This window comes from Hypanus sabinus, chromosome 28, assembly GCF_030144855.1.
Source record: "Hypanus sabinus isolate sHypSab1 chromosome 28, sHypSab1.hap1, whole genome shotgun sequence".
In the NCBI taxonomy this organism is placed as follows: domain Eukaryota; kingdom Metazoa; phylum Chordata; class Chondrichthyes; order Myliobatiformes; family Dasyatidae; genus Hypanus; species Hypanus sabinus.
In genome coordinates, this window is record NC_082733.1 from 12,808,097 (window position 1) to 12,826,681 (window position 18,585).

Below are 18,585 nucleotides of genomic sequence, written 5' to 3' on the forward strand. Positions count from 1 at the left end.
ATTTGTGCTAAACATGCCCTAATACAATTTAAGGTTGTACATAGAGCTCATATGTCTAAGGATAAACTTGCTCGATTTTATTCTTATGTTAATCCAACCTGTGACAGATGTCATTCTGAAGTTGCTTCATTGACCCACATGTTTTGGTCTTGCCCTTGTTTGCAAAATTACTGGAAAGATATTTTCGGTATTATTTCAACAGTTCTGAATATCAATTTCCAACTGCATCCTATTACTGCAATTTCGGTTTACCAATGGTGGATGATAGTTGTTTATCCCCCTCAGCTCAACGGATGATTGCATTTGTTACATTAATGGCTAGAAGATCTATTCTATTGAATTGGAAAGAAATTAATCCTCCAACTATATTTCAGTGGTTTTCTCAAACTATCTCTTGTTTGAGCTTAGAAAAAATTAGAAGTGTTGTCTTTGATCCTTCAGTTAAATTTGAAGTAACTTGGAGACCATTTATTCAACGTTTTCATATGAGTTAAACTGTCTTTTCCTAAACCTCACTTTTATTATCCTTAATTATTTGGATGGAGGTGCAGAGTTATTGACGCTACTGTGTATATTTGACATAATGCAATGGCCCATGCTGGTTAGTTTTTTTTTCTCTTTTTTTGGGGGGGGGTGTCTTTTTTACTTCTTTTGTTCGTAATTACTATGAGTTTGGGAGGTTATCATATATGGATTATCATCTATTTGAATGTTTATTTAAACTATTAACTATGTACTCTCAAACTCTCTGTATTCATGTTTCATTTATGTTTGTTTAAAAATTAATAAAAAGATTTAAAAAGAAAGGAAGATGGGAAGTCGAACAAAGTTTCAAATGGGAGATAACCACAACTGGAAATGGAAGGCAGAAAGTCAGTGAGGGATTGGAAGCTGGAACAAAAAGATTTTATGAAATAGGAAATAAAGGAGTCTGGTGGTGCTTCCTGATATGTACCTACTGTAAATGGAGGGAGTTTAGAGTACGAGATAGATGAGCTGAAGTTAATATAAGACATGGAAGCATGCTGTTTGAAGCTATGTTTCATTAACAGGTAGAGGAGGGCATCCCAGGCAGCTCAAGGTTTCTGTTTTCAGTGTCTGCAGATTAGATAGGGGGATTAAAGAAGGGTGTTAATTTTAATGAGTTAGACAATGAGGGTTGTAGGAACAGATGACATGTTACAAGGAAAATCAAATGATGCCCTTTAAATTAAATTAAATTAAATTAAAGAAAAAAGGGGCAATCAAGTTGTTGGGATCTGGAGGAGTAAACCCTTAGATAAATGTCTGATATCCAATAATCACCCAGGCAGTACAAGTGTAAGTTTCTAATTATCCACAGCATTAATTGGAATATGGTCAGTGCAGTGAACATATTGATCTGAACTGCGTTCAAGAGAATATTTTAGTTAGCATGTTCAAAAGCTCAAAGTAAATTTTTTATCAAAGTACATTTATGTCACCCGAGATTCATTTTCTTGTGGGCACTCACAGTCAGTACGAAGAGACACAATAGAATTAATGAAAAACTGCACACAGCAAAGACAGACAAAACAGCCAATCGGCAGAAGACAACTATTTGTGCAAATACAAAAAAGAGAATAAAATATAAGCAATAAATATCGAGATCACTAGTTGTAGAGTCATGTTAAACGAAAGTGAGACAATTCCAGATTTAGTTTTAAGGAATAAGGCTGGAAAGGCAACTAGTGGGGAGCTTTTTTTGTGGCGCGTGGCCAAGTGTTTAAGGTGTTGGACTAGTGATCTGAAGGTCGTGAGTTCGAACCCCAGCTGAAGCAGTGTGTTGTGTCCTTGAGCAAGGCACTTAACCACACATTGCTCCAGTCCACCCAGCTGAAAATGAGTACCGGCAAAATGCTGGGGGTTAACCTCGTGACAGATTGGCATCCTATCCGGGGGTGTGGGGGGGGGGGTGGAGTCTTGTACTCTCAGTCGCTTCACATCATGGAAACCAGCATAAGCACCGGCCTGATGAACCTATGAAGCTTGGGACAGAATTTAACTTAACTTTTTTTTGTGGCAGTAATAACAATACTATTAGATTTAGCACTAGCATCATAAAAGAACTAGGATGAACAGGGATCGAGACTCTAAGTTATGCTAAGACCAGCTTTACTGCACTGAGACATAACAGAAGTGGATTGGAAGGTAAATTAGACTCAGAGCAATAGGAAGTGTTCAAGAAAGATATAGGTTTTGAGATAAATGTGCTCCCCAAATAAAAAGGGTTGGTGCAGTCAAATCTAGAATTTCCTGAATACTGAGCAGCAGGAAGAGCAGGATAAGGCAAAACAAAAGGAAACTTCTTGTCAGGCCTTGGGAATTTAATCGATCAGAAAGCCTGGAGGACCATTGAGCCATCTGCCCTGTTGTGTACCTCCTGGCACTGATGCGTCACTCCCTATGATAGCTATGTGCTGCTACGGTTTGGAGGCGAGGTCTGGGCTTTCCTTTCTCGTTCTCACCCCTGCACCCAACAGAGCATCATCGTAGTGATGTTCACAAGCAGGTCACGTTGGTCAAAATATCCTTTCCTGCAACAAGAAATCAAGTGCAGAGTTCCTGTGGCTGTTTTCGGGAGTTATCGTAGCAGTGGCCACTGTCTTCACAGTGGGCTTCTCAAACCTGGAGAATTGGCATCTGTGTTTTCCCTGGCAGAAGTCCTTTCCAGATGGCATGTCTTTGTTAGAAATACATCAAAGCACTGAGAAAAGGCCTGAATGTTAAATCAGCTCAGATGTAATCAATGAAAGCAGAGCATGCACTAAGCGCACACTGTCAGATCTGTCATCAGGCTGCCCTGTCCTAGGTGGAAGGGGTTGCTTTTATTTAATCTTATACCGTATAAGTAAACCATCAGCGAGTTTTTGAAAATTTAAGTTACACAATTGAAATCTTGAAACAGCCAATTGGAGAATGAGCTTGAACGGGCCATGTTCCAAGAGGTGTGTCAGCTTTGTGTCTCTTTCTCTTCTCAGGCTCTGATGTGGGTACAGTTTAATGTTTATTCATTATCTCTTTTCACAGACTTCCTTTACTTGGAATTTCTTGACTTGTTGAGTGGATCTCCCAAGTGCAAGAGGCTACTGGCTCTTTTTGTGGTGATACTGAAGGAATATTTCTCTCCTTTAATCCGGCAAATACTTTTTTTCCAATTCATCCTCAAGACCTGGGTATTGTCGACAAGGGCAGCTTCTGTTGCTCTTTTCTGATTGCCCAGAAATGGGGGACAAGGTGGGGCAGGGAGGGGTTCGTGGAGATGTCTTTGCTTGAATTGCGATAGTTTATAAGTTTGCTTAATTTTTTTTCAGTGTGTATAATGGGACCAAAGTTATGCCAAGGTCAAGCCAAATAAAGATGGATTCATTTTGAAAGAAAATTAATTTGCCATCCAAAGCTTAATGATCTTGTTTATGTTTTCAGAAATAAAATTCAGATAATCAGGCTGTTATTGTGGGACTTCAAGTCAAGTCACTTTTTATTGTCATTTCCACCATAACCATACAGTACACAGTAAAAATGAGACAACTTTTTTCAGGACCATGGTGCTACATGAAACAATACAAAAACCACACTGAACTACATAAAAACAACACACAAGAAACTACACTAGACTACAGACCTATGCAGGACTACATAAAGTGCATAAAACAGTGCAGGCATTACAATAAATAATAAACAATACAATAGGCACAGTAGAGGGCAGTAAGTTGGTGTCAGTCCAGGCTCTGGGCATTGAGGAGTCTGATGGCTTGGGTGAAGAATCTGTTACATAGTCTGGTTCTGAGAGTCCAAATGCTTCGGTGCCTTTTCCCAAATGGCAGGAGGGAGAAGAGTTTGTATGAGGGGTGCGTGGGGTCCTTCATAATGCTGTTTGCTTTGTGGATGCAGCGTGTAGTGTAAATGTCTGTGATGGCGGGAAGAGAAACCCCAATGATCTTCTCAGCTGACCTCACTATCCGCTGCAGAATACTTGAACTAGTATTCTCTGGATCCTTGCCTCTTGCCTCTTCTTTCAAGTCTTTTTCATACCTTTCTATAATCACTTGTTAATTTTCACTATGTTATTTAATCTACTAAATTCCAGGGATATCTAGATAGGATAAACATAGAAACATAGAAAACCTACAGCACAATACAAGCCCTTCAGCCCACAAAGTTGTGCCCAACATGTCCCTACCTTAGAAATTACTAGGCTTACCCATAGCCCTCTAATATACTAAGCTCCATGTACCTATCCAAAACTCTCTTAAAAGACCCTATCGTATCCGCCTCCACCACCATTGCCGGCAGCCCATTCCACACACTCACCACTCTGAGTAAAAAACTTACCCCTGACACCTCCTCTGTACCTACTCCCCAGCATCTTAAACCTGTGTCCTTTTGTGGCAACCATTTCAGCCCTGGGAAAAAGCTTCTGACTATCCACACGATCAAGCCTCTCATCTTCTTATACACCTCTATCAGGTCACCTCTCATCCTCCATAGCTCCAAGAGGAAAAGGCCGAGTTCACTCAACCTGTTTTCATAAGGCATGCTCCCCAATCCAGGCAACATCCTTGTAAATCTCCTCTACACCCTTTCTATGGCTTCCACATCCTTCCTGTAGTGAGGCAACCAGAACTGAGCACAGTACTCCAAATGGGGTCTGACCCGGGTCCTGTATAACTGCAACATTACCTCTCGGCTCTTAAATCCAAATCCATGATTGATGAACGGCAATACACTGTACGCCTTCTTAACCACTGAGTCAACCTGCGCAGCTGCTTTAAGCTCGGACCCCAAGATCCCTCTGATCCTCTACACTGCCAAGAGTCTTACTATTAATATTATATTCTGCCATCATATTTGACCTACCAAAATGAACCACTTCACACTCATCTGGGTTGAACTCCATCTGCCATTTCTCAGCCCGGTTTTGCATCCTATCAATGTCCCAGTGTAACCTCTGACAGCCCTCCACACTATCCACAACACCTCCAACCTTTGTGCCATCAGCAAACTTACTAACCCATCCCTCCACTTCCTCATCCAGGTCATTTATAAAAATCACGAAGAGTAGGGGTCCCAGAACAGATCCCTGAGGCACACCACTGGTCACCGGCCTCCATGCAGAATATGACCCATCAACAACCACTCTTTGCCTTCTGTGGGCAAGCAAATTCTGGATCCATAAAGCAATGTCCCCTTGGATCCCATGCCTCCTTACTTTCTCAATAAGCCCTACATGGACTTATCAAATGCCTTGCTGAAACCCATATACACTACATCTACTGCTCTTCCTTCATCAACGTGCTTAGTCACATCCTCAAAAATTATCAGGCTTATAAGGCACGACCTGCTCTTGACAAAGCCATGCTGACTATTCCTAATCATATTATACCTCTTCAGATGTTCATAAATCCTGCCTCTCAGGATCTTCTCCATCAACTTACCAGCCACTGAGGTAAGACTCACCGGTCTATAATTTCCACTCACCGGTCTATAAATGATGTCCATATTTTGGCATTTTGGTATATTTTACATTTAAAAGTTTTTTTGATGGTTAGAGCCTTCTCAGTAAAATATTGATTTAATTTGAAATATATCCTGCAGGCAAGAAAAAGCTTTATTGAATTTAATTGACTATCTTACTTCCTTCGCAAACATGATGAGCAAAAATCTTTATGCTATGTCTCCGTCTAAATGTGCAATGTGAAATCATAGTTATTTATAATAATTAATAATAAATAGAACAGGCAATGTAACATAGAAATACACTCAAATCAGCGTGAGTTAATCAGTCTGATGGCCTGGTGGAAGAAGCTGTCCCGGAGCCTGTTGGTCCTGGCTTTTATGCTGCAGTACCATTTACCAGATGGCAGCAGCTGAAATAGATTGTGGTTAGGGTGACTTGGGTCCACAATGATCCTACGGGCCCTTTTTACACACCTGTCTTTGTAAATGTCTTGAATCATGGGAAGTTCACAACTACAGATGCGCTGGGCTGTCCACACCATTCTCTGCAGAATCCTGTGATTAAGGGAGGTACAGTTCCCACAGCTGGCAGTAATGCAGCCAGTCAGGATGCTCTCAATTGTTCTCCTGTAGAAAGCTCTTAAGATTTGGGGCCCCATACCAAACTTCCTCAACCATCTGAATTGAAAGAGGTGGTGTTGTGACTGGTGGTGTGTACAGACCATGTGAAGGTTCTCGGTGATGTGGATGCCGAGGAACTTAAAGCTGTTCACTCTCTCAACCCCAGATCCACTGATGTCAATAGGGGTTAGCCCGTCTCCATTCCTCCTGTAATCCACAACCAGTTACTTTGTTTTTGCAACATTGAGGGAGAGCTTGCTTTTTGACACCACTGTGTCAGGGTGATGACTTCTTCCCTGCAGGCCACCTCATTATTGTTTGAGATTAGGCCAATCAACGTCATGCTGTCAGAAAATTTAATTAGCAGATTAGAACTGTGGGTGGTGACACAGTCATGGGTATGTAGGGAGTAAAGGAGGGGACTTAATACACAGCCCTGAGGGGCTCCTGTGTTGAGAGTCAGAGAGCTGGAGGTGAGGCCAACAATAACACATCTGAACAGAAGCAACAGCTAGCTTTCACTGTCTGAGTAAAGTGAAAGAAATCTGATGGGTGTGTTTTAATTCTAATTAGAGAAGAGAAATCCCATGAGTAAATCTGGAATTGGAAATATAATAACATGGGCAGAGAATGTAGTCATGGTGTGGAAATTCAAAGTTCTTCACCAAAAATGGATCAGTACTAGCACGACTGACCAAACCAACTGAACTGTTGAGGACATATATGCCAGACTGGGACTGCAGCAGTGGTGAGGGAACTAACATGAAGAGTAAATCTATCCTCACCCATCTGACTATTGCAGCCCATTTGTCTAAGATGGCGATCTTTCAACCCACCTTCCTTTTTATCTGGAGATCTGAAAAGTTAGGGTGGGGAGTAAACGTAGCCAGTGCCTTGAAGGCCACTTTTGAGTGTAACTGCATCAAGTTGTGCATAGAGCCTCAGTCTCACTAATTATCACTACCTGGTGAGGTTCTACCTGTCCGTGATGATGTGATGGTTGGGCCTGCCTTCGTTGCTATGTATAATTCCATTCATCTATTTAAAAAAATTGTTTTATATCTGATAGCTGATGGTGATGCAACACAGATTAATATTCTGTCAACTATTATAGACAATAGACAATAGGTGCAGAAGTAGACCATTCAACCCTTCGAGCCTGCACCGCCATTTTGAGATCATGGCTGATCATCTACTATCAATACCCGGTTCCTGCCGTCCCCATATCCCTTGATTCCCCTATCCATAAGATACCTATCTAGCTCCTTCTTGAAAGCATCCAGAGAATTGGCCTCCACTACCCTCCAAGGCAGTGCATTCCAGACCCCCACAACTCTCTGGGAGAAGGTTTTTCCTTAACTCTGTCCTAAATGACCTACCCCTTATTCTCAAACCATGCCCTCTGGTACTGGACTCTCCCAGCATCTGGAACATATTTCCTGACTCTATCTTGACCAATCCCTTAATAATCTTATATGTTTCAATCAGATCCCCTCTCAATCTCCTTAATTCCAGCGTGTACAAGCCCAGTCTCTCTAACCTCTCTGCGTAAGACAGTCCAGACATCCCAGGAATTAACCTCGTGAATCTACGCTGCACTTCCTCTACAGCCAGGATCTCCTTCCTTAACCCTGGAGACCAAAACTGTACACAATACTCCAGGTGTGGTCTCACCAGGGCTCTGTACAAATGCGAGATGATTTCCTTGCTCTTGTACTCAATTCCCTTTGGAATAAATGCCAACATTTCATTAGCCTTCTTCACTGCCTTCTGCACTTGCTCATTCACCTTCAGTGACTGATGAACAAGGACTCCTAGATCTCTTTGTATTTCTCCCTTACCTAACTCTACACCACTCAGATAATAATCTGCCTTCCTGTTCTTACTCCCAAAGTGGATAACCTCACACTTATTCACATTAAACGCCATCTGCCAAGTACCTGCCCACTCACCCAGCCTATCCAAGTCACCCTGAATTCTCCTAACATCCTCATCACATGTCACACTGCCACCCAGCTTAGTATCATCAGCAAATTTGCTGATGTTATTCTCAATGCCTTCATCTAAATCATTGATGTAAATTGTAAACAGCTGTGGTCCCAATACCGAGCCCTGTGGCACCCCACTAGTCACCACCTGCCATTCCGAGAAACACCCATTCACCGTTACCCTTTGCTTTCTATCTGCCAACCAGTTTTCTATCCATGTCAATGTCTTCCCCCCAATGCCCTGAGCTTTGATTTTACCCACCAATCTCCTATGTGGGACCTTATCAAATGCCTTCTGAAAATCGAGGTACACTACATCCACTGGATCTCCCTTGTCTAACTTCCTGGTTGCATCCTCGAAAAACTCCAACAGATTAGTCAAGCATGATTTACCCTTGGTAAATCCATGCTGGCTCGGCCCAATCCTATCACTGCTATCTAGATATGCCACTATTTCATCTTTAATAATGGACTCTAGCATCTTCCCCACCACCGATGTCAGGCCGACAGGTCGATAGTTCTCTGTTTTCTCCCTCCCTCCTTTCTTAAAAAGTGGGATAACATTAGCCATTCTCCAATCCTCAGGAACTGATCCTGAATCTAAAGAACATTGGAAAATGATTACCAATGCATCCGCAATTTCCAGGGCCACCTCCTTTAGTACCCTAGGATGCAGACCATCTGGACCTGGGGATTTGTCAGCCTTCAGTCCCATCAGTCTTCTCATCACCGTTTCCTCCCTAATGTCAATCTGTTTAATTTCCTCTGTTACCCTATGTCCTTGGCCCATCCATACATCTGGGAGATAGCTTATGTCTTCCTTAGTGAAGACAGATCTAAAGTACTCATTAAATTCTTCTGCCATTTCTGTTTCCTGTAACAATTTCACCCAATTCATTCTTCAAGGGCCCAACATTGTTCTTAACTATCTTCTTTCTCTTCACATACCTAAAAAAGCTTTTGCTATCCTCCTTTATATTCCTGGCTAGCTTGTGTTCGTACCTCATTTTTTCTCCCCATATTGCCTTTTTAGTTAAGTTCTGTTGTTCCTTAAAAACTTCCCAATCATCTGCCCTCCCACTCACCTTAGCTCTGTCATACTTCCTTTTTTTTAATGCTATGCAATCTCTGACTTCCTTTGTCAACCACTGTGGCCCCTTTCCCCCCTTTGAATCCTTCCTTCTCTGGGGGATGAACTGATTTTGCACCTTGTGCATTATTCCCAAGAATACCTGCCATTGCTCCACAGTCTTTTCTGTTAAGCTATCCGTCCAGTCAACTTTGGCCAGCTCCTCCCTCATGGCTCCATAGTTTCCCCTGTTCAACTGCAACACTGACACCTCTGAGCTGCCCTTATCCTCTCAAATTGCAGATAAAAACTTATCATATTCCTTTCCTACTTTGATAAATGTCTGTTAAGCAGCTTTTAAAGTTGCAAATCAGGTTGAGATAAAATCAATAACTTTGTTGGCGCTTTATGTCCTTGGGAAATCTGTTAATTATCTTGTTTCAAGCAGCACCTTTATATTAATGCAGCACACACAAAATGCTGGAAGAACTCAGCAGGCCAGGCAGTATCAATAAAAAAGAGTACAGCAACCATTTTTGGCCAAAACCCTTCAGCAGGTTTTCTCCAGTCCTGCTGAAGGGTTTTGGCCCAACTCATCGACTGTACTCTTTTTCATAAATCCTGCCTAGTCTGCTGAGTTCCTGCAACATTTTGTGTGTGTGTTGCTTGGATTTCCAGCATCTGCAGATTTTCTCATGTTTGTGACCTTTATATCAATATTTGTCCCATTCCTTGCCTCTGGCTCTGTATCTCTGTCCCCTTTTCTTTCACTTCACCCCCATCCTTCCCTCTTCCTCACCTGCAAACCTCTTTCTCCCACTCCAAATTTCTATCACCTTCCTATTCTTCCTCTATTCCTCCCTTGTCTTCCTGTTTTTCTTTATTTCTTATCTTCTCTCTGTTCTCTTCTTTCCATTTTTTAATCCCTTCCTATTCCCATCCTTTCCTTTCCCATCATCTCTCCATTCCTCGTTCCTCTTTCTGTCTCTCCTCTTACCCCTCACCCCCTTCCCCTTATCTTCCCAAAATTCAAGGTTCAATATAGTTTATTGTTATTCTTCAGTACACAAGTGTAAAGAAGATCAAAATGAATCTTTCTCCAGATCTCTTTTCCCCCCCTTTCCTTATCTGTCATCCCTTCCTTCTCTCATCATCCCTGCCCCTTATCACTTTCTCTACCACCCTCCTTTTTCTCTCAATCACCGGCTCTTGCTGCCCGGGAGATTGTAAGACATAAAGAGTTAAAAGCAAGGGCTTTCCCTGCAGTCACTGGATGTTTGCAGGCCAGGAAAGGCAAGGTTGGTGCTGCCTTATCTGAGGCTAAAATGGGTCATTCAAGTCAGTGACTGTCGGGAAGGTCTGGAATCCACCAGCATGGTGGATTTGATTGGGCAGTGTTAAGAGGTTGTCTGAAGTGTGTGGGAGAGTGATGAGGGGTCACCCTGACAGCTGGATAATATGGGAACAGAGGGAACAGGGATAAGTTTACTGCAAAGTGCTGATTTCCATTTAAGTCTCCAAGTAGCTTGACTTGGAAACACATAAAGTTCAAAGTTTAAGGTAAATTTATTATCAAAGTACATATATGAAACCCCCTGGTTTCCTTGTCTGTGTAAATCTAGAGAAGCCAACCTCTGGCCCTGCCAAAATTGTGAGTTTGAAGCACTTTACCACTCCACATCCCCGTCTGTGTGGACGCTGGGTAATTTGCTATCCTATTACAAATTAATGCAACAAAATAACAGACAGTACACTACATATGATTAAAGGAATTATATTTATGAATTTTAATTTAACTAAAGGTTAGTAGAGAATAATAAAAAGAAGAGGGCCCATTCTAATCGAACAGTCAAATGTGCACAAGTTGGAGCTCATCGTGAACTTCTCAGTCACTCACGCGCTGGGCCCTCGGTCAACGTGAAAGCACACTCCAACTTCTGAATGTCGCTCACAATCCATCCTGAACAAACTGGTCTCCTACTGGATTGTATGTTATGACCCAATCTCCCCAGCGTCTTCTCTCTTCATCTCCTGCTGAACAAAAATCCAAGACCAACGTTCTTATCCCTCACCAAGGAAATCTCCTGCTAACTGGGTGGCACATATTTCACATCATCCCTTATCCCAACAATAACCCAAACAGGCTGAAAGCAGAACCGACCGCTCCCACAGAGCTGCCAGATGAAATACCCACAGCATAACAGTGAAGATGTGAACCAGGGCATTACACAGGTATCACCATATACAAAACTGAGATTCATTTTCTTGCAGGCATACTCAATAAATCCTTACCAGAACAATAGAATTAATCAAAGACCGTAACATCTTGGGCATTCAGCCAATGTACAAAAGACAACAAACTGTGCAAATACGAAAGAAAGTAAATAATAATAATAATAATAATAATAATAATAATAATTTAAAAAATTGAAAACATGAGATGACACTTCCGTGAAAGTGAGTCTGTAGATTGTGGGAACATTTCAATGATGGGGAAAGTGAAGTTGAGTGAAGGCATCCCCTTTGGTTCAAAGCCTGATGGTTGAGGGGTAATAACTTCCTGAACCTGTTCGTGTGAGTCCTGAGGCTCCTGTACCTTCTTCCTGGTGGCAGCAGCAAGAAGAGAGCATGGCCTGGATGATGAGGCTTCCTGATGATGGATGCTGCTTTCCTGCATGAACACTTCATATAGATGAGCTGATCGGTGGGGTGGGCTTTGCTAGTGATGGTTGGGCCGCATCCATTACATTTGTAAAACTTTCCATTCAAGGGCATGAGAGTTTCCTTACCAAGCTGTAATGCAGCCAGACTATATACTTGTCACTACACATCTATAGAAGTTTGTCAAAGTTTTAGATGTCATGCTGAATCTCCTCAAACTTCTAAGGAAGTAGAGGAGCTGCAGTGCTTTCTCCATAAATGCCCTTATGGGCTCAGTAAAGATCCTCCAAAATAATAACACTGAGGAATATAAAGTTGCTGACCCTCTCCATCTCTGATTCTCCAATGAGGACTACTCATTGACCACTGGTTTCCTCCTCTTGAGGTCAATAATCAGCTCCTTAGCTTTGTTGATGTTGAGTAAGAGATTGTTGTTATGGCACCACTCAGTCAGATTTTCAATCTCTCTCCTAGATGCTGATCCATTACCTCCTTTGATATGGCCTACAACAGTGGTATCATCAGCAGACTTGTATATGGCATCAAGCTGTGCTTAGCCGCACAGCCATAAGTGTATAGAGCAGGAGCCAAACTCACGGCCTTGTGGTGTACCTGTACTGATGGAAATTGTGGAGGAGATGTCCAAACTGACTGAGTCCGCAAGTGAGGAAATCCATAATCCAGTTGCACAAGGAGCTACTGAGGCCAAGGGCTTGAAGCTTATTGCTTAGTTTTGAGGGATGATGGTATTGAATGCCGAGCTGTAATCAATAAAGAGCATCCTGATGTATGCATCTTCATTATCCAGATATTCCAGAGTTGAGTGAAGAGCTAATGAGATGGCATCTGCTGTGGGCCTGTTGCTCCAGTAGGCAAAGTGTAGCAGATCCAAGTCACCTCTCAGGAAGGAGTTGATATGTTTCATCACTAACCTCTCAAAACACTTCATCACTGTGGATGCAAGTGCTACTCATTGATAGTCATTGAGGCAGATCATTAGGTTCTTTTTGGGCACTGGTATAGGTGAAGCCTGCTGCAAATAGAGTGAGAAGTTAAAGGTATCAGGGAACACTCCAGCCAGTTGATCAGCACAGGTCTTTAGTACTCAGCCAGGTTCCCTGTCCAGGCTGGGTTCATTTCAGGGGCTCACCTTCCTGAAGGCTGTATGCATGTCGGCCTCAGAGTCTGACATCACATGATCATCTAGAGTCCATGTTTTGATGGTCAAAGTGAACATAGAAAGCATTGAGCTTATCTGGAAGTGAAGCCCTGTTTTCACCTGTCGCTTGATTTAACTTTACAAGAGGTGATAGACTTCAAGCCCTGCCACAGCTGTTGAGCATCTTTCATTGATTCAAGTTTAGTTTGGAATTTCCACTTGGCCTGTGAAATGACTTTCCGGAGGTCATACCTGGACCTCTTGTATCTTTCTTGGTCACCAGACTTGATTGCCTCTGATCTTGCTTTCAGCAGATTGTGGATCTCATGGTTCATCCAGGGCTTCTGGTTGGGCAAGACTCTGAATGATTTTGTGGGGACACACTCACCTGTTTTAAATAAAGTCCATGACAACCATGGTGTATTCATTCAGATCCATCGAGGAGTTCTTGAACCAGACCCAGTCCACCAACTAAAGCAGTCTCTTTGATGCTCCTCTGCTTCCTGCAACCAACTCTTCGTTGCTTTATCTCGGATGCCTTGCTCTTTAGCCTCTGCTTGTAGGAGATGAGTGGCCAAGTGATCAGATTTACCAGAATGCTGTCTGGGCATGGAATGGTATTCATTCATTATCTTTGTACAACAGTGGTCTAATGTGTTGGGACCTCCAATGCTAAAGACTATATGCTGATGCAATTGGGCAAAGCTTTCTTCAAATAAGCCTGTTTGTCTCCAACTCTGACTTGAAATGCATTGGGATGGGCTGTTTCTTGTTCGCAGACAGCATTATGCAGTATCGCAAGCTGCAGGAGGTATGTAAACTGTGGTCAGAATTATGGAGGAGAACTCCCTAGGTAAATAGAACAGACAGCATTTAACTGTTAGGAGTTCAAGGTCAGGGAAGCACAAGTTTGACAAGAACACCAAGAGTTTATCATGAAACACACACCTTCACCTTTTGCCTTTTTGGAGTCAGCAGCTTGGTTCATCCTGTGACTCGAGAAGTCTTCGGGTCTGATCACTGTAACTTTCATTTCCCTCTGATACAGCAATCTTGCCCTTAGGTCCTCAATTTTGTTCTCCAGTGACAGCACATTTGCTACCAAGATGCTGGGTAGAGGGGGTCTCATTCCTCCGTGTTTTAGTCTGGCTTAGAGTCCCCCCTCCTGCTAAGGTGATGAGCCATCTACTTAAAGGTGATGTATCTGCTTGCCTGAGAGTTATGACCACAGAATCCTTTATAATATTGTGAAATCTGTAGGTCATTAAGTCGATTTAAAATTACATTGCTCTTGATTGAGTGTAATTCAAAAGAGGTATGTTTAGAAGTATTGTACAGAGCCTGAAGAACGTCGCCATGGATTACCAGCACCATCTTGATTTTAGTAATAAGTAATTATTTATTGCTAATTAATAAGTAATTACTATTACATCACTGCCACAGTGTCAAAATTCTTCTTCTAACACCATTTTGGGAGTGGCTTCCCAAGAAGATTTGCAATGATTCAAGAAGCTGACTCATTATCAATTTAGAAATGGAAAGTAAGAGATAGCTTTGCCAGTAACACCAATATACACTGAATAATAAGAGATTAACTCAGTAACACCATGGTTATAAAACAAAGATTTTAAGATTATCAGCCTTTCCAAAGTCAGATTATTTAATGCTTGGTGAGGCTGTTGTCAAAAGACACATATTTAAATTGGTCATAATCATTAGTTCTTATCACTGCTTCTAGAGATATATTGTTAATTTGCTTCTGAAACTGTTACACAACAGTAAAGGATATGCATCATGTAGCCTTTGGGAATGAGTAGAGTTGCAGGGCTTATTCAGAAAATGATAGTATGGTTTATACAATTACCGCGTACCCAAGTGAAATGCATCAGCTTATTGCCATTATATTTATACCGAAGCAGAATTGGCCTATTTTAATTCTGCATGATTAAAAGATTACAGAACAGCATAGTACAGTACAGACCCTTCATCCCTCAGTGTTGTGTTGATCAGCAATCTAACCCTTCCCTCCGACACAGTACACAACCCATCATTGTTCTGACAACTGAATGCCTACCTATCTGTCTCTTACATGTTCCTGTTGCATCAGCCTCTACCTGGGTTGCATCAACCTGGGTTTTCTCCAGGTGCTCCGGTTTCCTCACATTGTCCTAAGATGTACTGGCTAGTAGGTTAACTGGTCATGACAAGTTGTCCCGTAGTTAGGCTTGGGTTAAATTGGGGGTTTGCTGGGCAGCACAGCTTAAAGGGCTGGAAGAGCCCGTTCCACACTGAATCTCAATCAATAAATGGATAAACAAACCAACCTTATTGGCTGCGGAGAGCTGGAACTCGATAATATTCTTAAATATAAGATGCTACAAGATCCAGAAGTCTGTACAGTTTTACTTGGAGGAACTCAGCAGGTCAGGCAGCATTGTGGAGGGGAAATGGACAGTTGACATTTCAGGGCAAGACCCTTTATCTAAACTGCTTGACTTGAGGAAGGATTGGTATCATAAACTAACATTATTTTGTGAAACAGAATATTTGATCCTACACTCATTCAAGGTCGGTGATCAAATTGGCTGTTACATCTTCACACATAAGCACATTGTCTCTAAAGCACAGAGATACCCTGGTCTGTGAAGTGAGCGGACAGTATGGCTTCTTGTGTAATGTCTATTTTATTTTCCTTTCTATAAAACGATCCAATCAGTTCACTACAATTTTCATTTTAATACCTCCTATTTTCAATAGTTTTATTTTCATGTAACACATCTACAGTCTGGCAGTTAACATGCAGTGAGCAATTCCACAGGTTGAAGGTTATTAGGGAAAAAGAAAATCAACTAACTTCACACTGAGGCAATATATGCAAAATGCTGGAGGAACTCAGCAGGCCAGGCAGCACCTACGGAAAAGAGTAAACAGTCAATGTTTCAAGCTGAGGCCCTTCCTCAGGACTGGAAAAAGAGGTGAGAAGTTAGAATAAGAGGGTGGGGAAGGGGAGAAAGGTGGTAGGTGATCGGTGAAACTGGGAGAGGGGGAGGGGTGAGTAAAGAGGTGGGGAGTTGATGGTGATAGAGAGAAAGGGCTGGAGAAGGGGGAATCTGATAGAAGAGGTTAGAACACCAGGGGAGAAAGGGAAGTGATGGGAAGTTGAGATACGTTGAGAAAGGGAAACAGGAATGGAGAATGGTGAAGGAGAGGTGAGGGGGCATTACTGGAAGTTCAAAAATCGATGTTTGTGCATCAGGTTGGAGCTACCCAGATGGAACATAAGGTGTTGCTCCTCCAACCTGAGTGTGGCCTCATTGGGGCAGTAGAGGAGACCGTGGACTGACATGACGGAATGGGAATGAGAAGTAGAATTCAAATGGGTGGCCACTGGGAGATCCTGATTTCGTCTGATGCAGGTTCAATGAAGCGGTCTCCCAATCTATGTTGGGCTCACTGACATACAGGAGGCCACACCAGGAGTACTGGACACAGTATATGACCCCCAACAGACTCACAGATGAAGGGTCAACTCACCTGGAAGGTCTGGGGTCCTGAGTAGTAGTGAGGGAGGAGGTGAAAGGGCAGGTGTGGCACTTGTTCCACTTGCAACAATATGTACCAGGAGGGAGATCAGTCAGTGGGAAAACGGACAAGGGAGTTGCGTAGAGAGTGATCCTTGAAGAAAGTGGAATGTGGCAGGGGAGGGATTCTGTCAGAGATGGCGGAAGTTCTGGAGAATACGTCCTGGATGTAGAGGCTACTGGGGCGGCAGCTGAGGACAATCGGAAACCCATCCCTGGTGGGGTGGCAGGAAGATGGGGTGAAGGCAGATGCATGTGAAATGGAAGAGATGTGGCTGAGGGCGGCATTGATGGTAAAGGAAGGAAAGTGCTTTTCTTTGAAGAAAGAGGGCATCTCATTAGTCCTGGAATGAAAAGTCTCCAAAGGTGCTCTCTGGCCTGCTGAACTCCTCCAGCATTTTGTGTGTGTTGCTCGGATTTCCAGTGTCTGCCAACTTTCTCCTCTTTGTAGCTTAGCACTCTGTGGTTTGCCTATAAATCCTAAATTTATTTGAGATTTAAAACTCTCTCCTCAGATCCAGTAACTGTTTCCTTTCTGTTGAAAAAAGCAAGCCTCTATTAACACAATAGATTCTGCAGATGCTGGAAACCTTGAGCAACACACACAAAGTGCTGGAGGGACTTAGCAAGTCCTGATGAAGTTTCTTGGCCTGAAATATTGACAGTTTATTTCCCTCCATAGATGGTGCCTAATTTGTTAAGTTCCTCAAGCATTTGATCTGTTGCTCAAATCCTTATTAAATTGTTTTTAAGGGTAAATCCAATTAAATATCTCAAATGTTTACAATATTTGGGAATGCTCTAACAGAATGATAATACAAAATGTTGGCATATCAGTTGGTTCTACATCATGTTTTTAACATTATAGCTTAGTCAGTTGCTTGGCATTTCAGCTATATGACTTGCTGCTACTAGATAAAGCTTCAATAATGTCCCATTTGAGCTGCTCAGCCCACGTGTGAAGAAAACTACTCCAACTCCAGCTTCTTTTACCTTTTAAAGTGTTGTCCGTCTCAAATCTGGTCACATCTTTTCAGCAAATCAATCCTTAAGTCTTTCCAATCATATTCCACACCTCTCAAAGCAAAGCTACAATTCCGTCTAATACATCATGTCTGATAATCTAACCATTCTCAACCTGTTTGTAGATATTGACTAAAACAATGTCGAAGTTAGATATATATATGAAAAGGGGTTTGTTATCCAGTGTTTCACAACCAAGTATGTGGGCCCTAAGAGAGTGGTTGTCCTCCACTAAACAAGAACACAAGAACACAGGTGATCTTCTATCTCAGCTATTGTCATGGTCCGGTCCATGAAGACCGCGTTCCAGTTCATGTTCTTATTGTTTTATTTATTCAGTATCTAAATGTCTGTGATTACCTTTTATACATTACTTGATGGATTATTTTATTAATATACTGTTTTAACGTGAAAGGTCTAAATAACCCTGTTAAACGAAATAAGATTTTCTCTTATATCCGGAAACTTAAAACTCATGTAATCTTTCTCCAAGAAACTTATATTCGTAAAGATGATATTTCACGTTCTTTCAAAGGATGGAAGGGTATACATTTTCACTCACCCTCTTAATCTAGATCGAGATCTCTATCCTGTTTGATCAGAATGTATCCTTTATTCAATATAATGTAATTTCTGATACAAATGAGCGCTTTGTTATTGTTTCGGGTAGTCTTGAGAATAAACTAATCATATTTGTGAATGTATATGCTCCAAATACAGATGACTCCTTGTTCTTTGAACATCTTTTCTCTTTTCTGCCTGATTTGAATCGGTATTCCTCAGTGATGGGTGGAGATTTTAATTTTTGGCTTGACCCTATATTAGACTGCTCCTCAAGTAAAACCCCTGTCACTAATAAATCAGTCCTACTTTTTAAATCTTTTTTTATCTCAATGTGGTATTCTTGACGTGCGGAGTTTTTTACACCTTTCAAGAAAAGGAATATTCATATTTCTGTCAGATTCATCATATGTACTCTTGGATTGATTTTTTTTATAGATAGAA

General features: G+C 41.9%; 1 long non-coding RNA gene across 2 annotated transcripts in view; it reads left to right on the forward strand.

Annotated features, from left to right (window-relative positions):
• Nucleotides 1-3,465, forward strand: part of LOC132382438 (uncharacterized) — a 206,428-nt gene extending 202,963 nt beyond the window's left edge. For both annotated transcript variants that reach the window (XR_009508312.1, XR_009508310.1), the window contains exon 4: nt 3,049-3,465. This is a non-coding gene — a long non-coding RNA (uncharacterized LOC132382438). The remainder of the gene's footprint in view (nt 1-3,048) is intronic.
• Nucleotides 3,466-18,585: the final 15,120 nt, after the last annotated feature.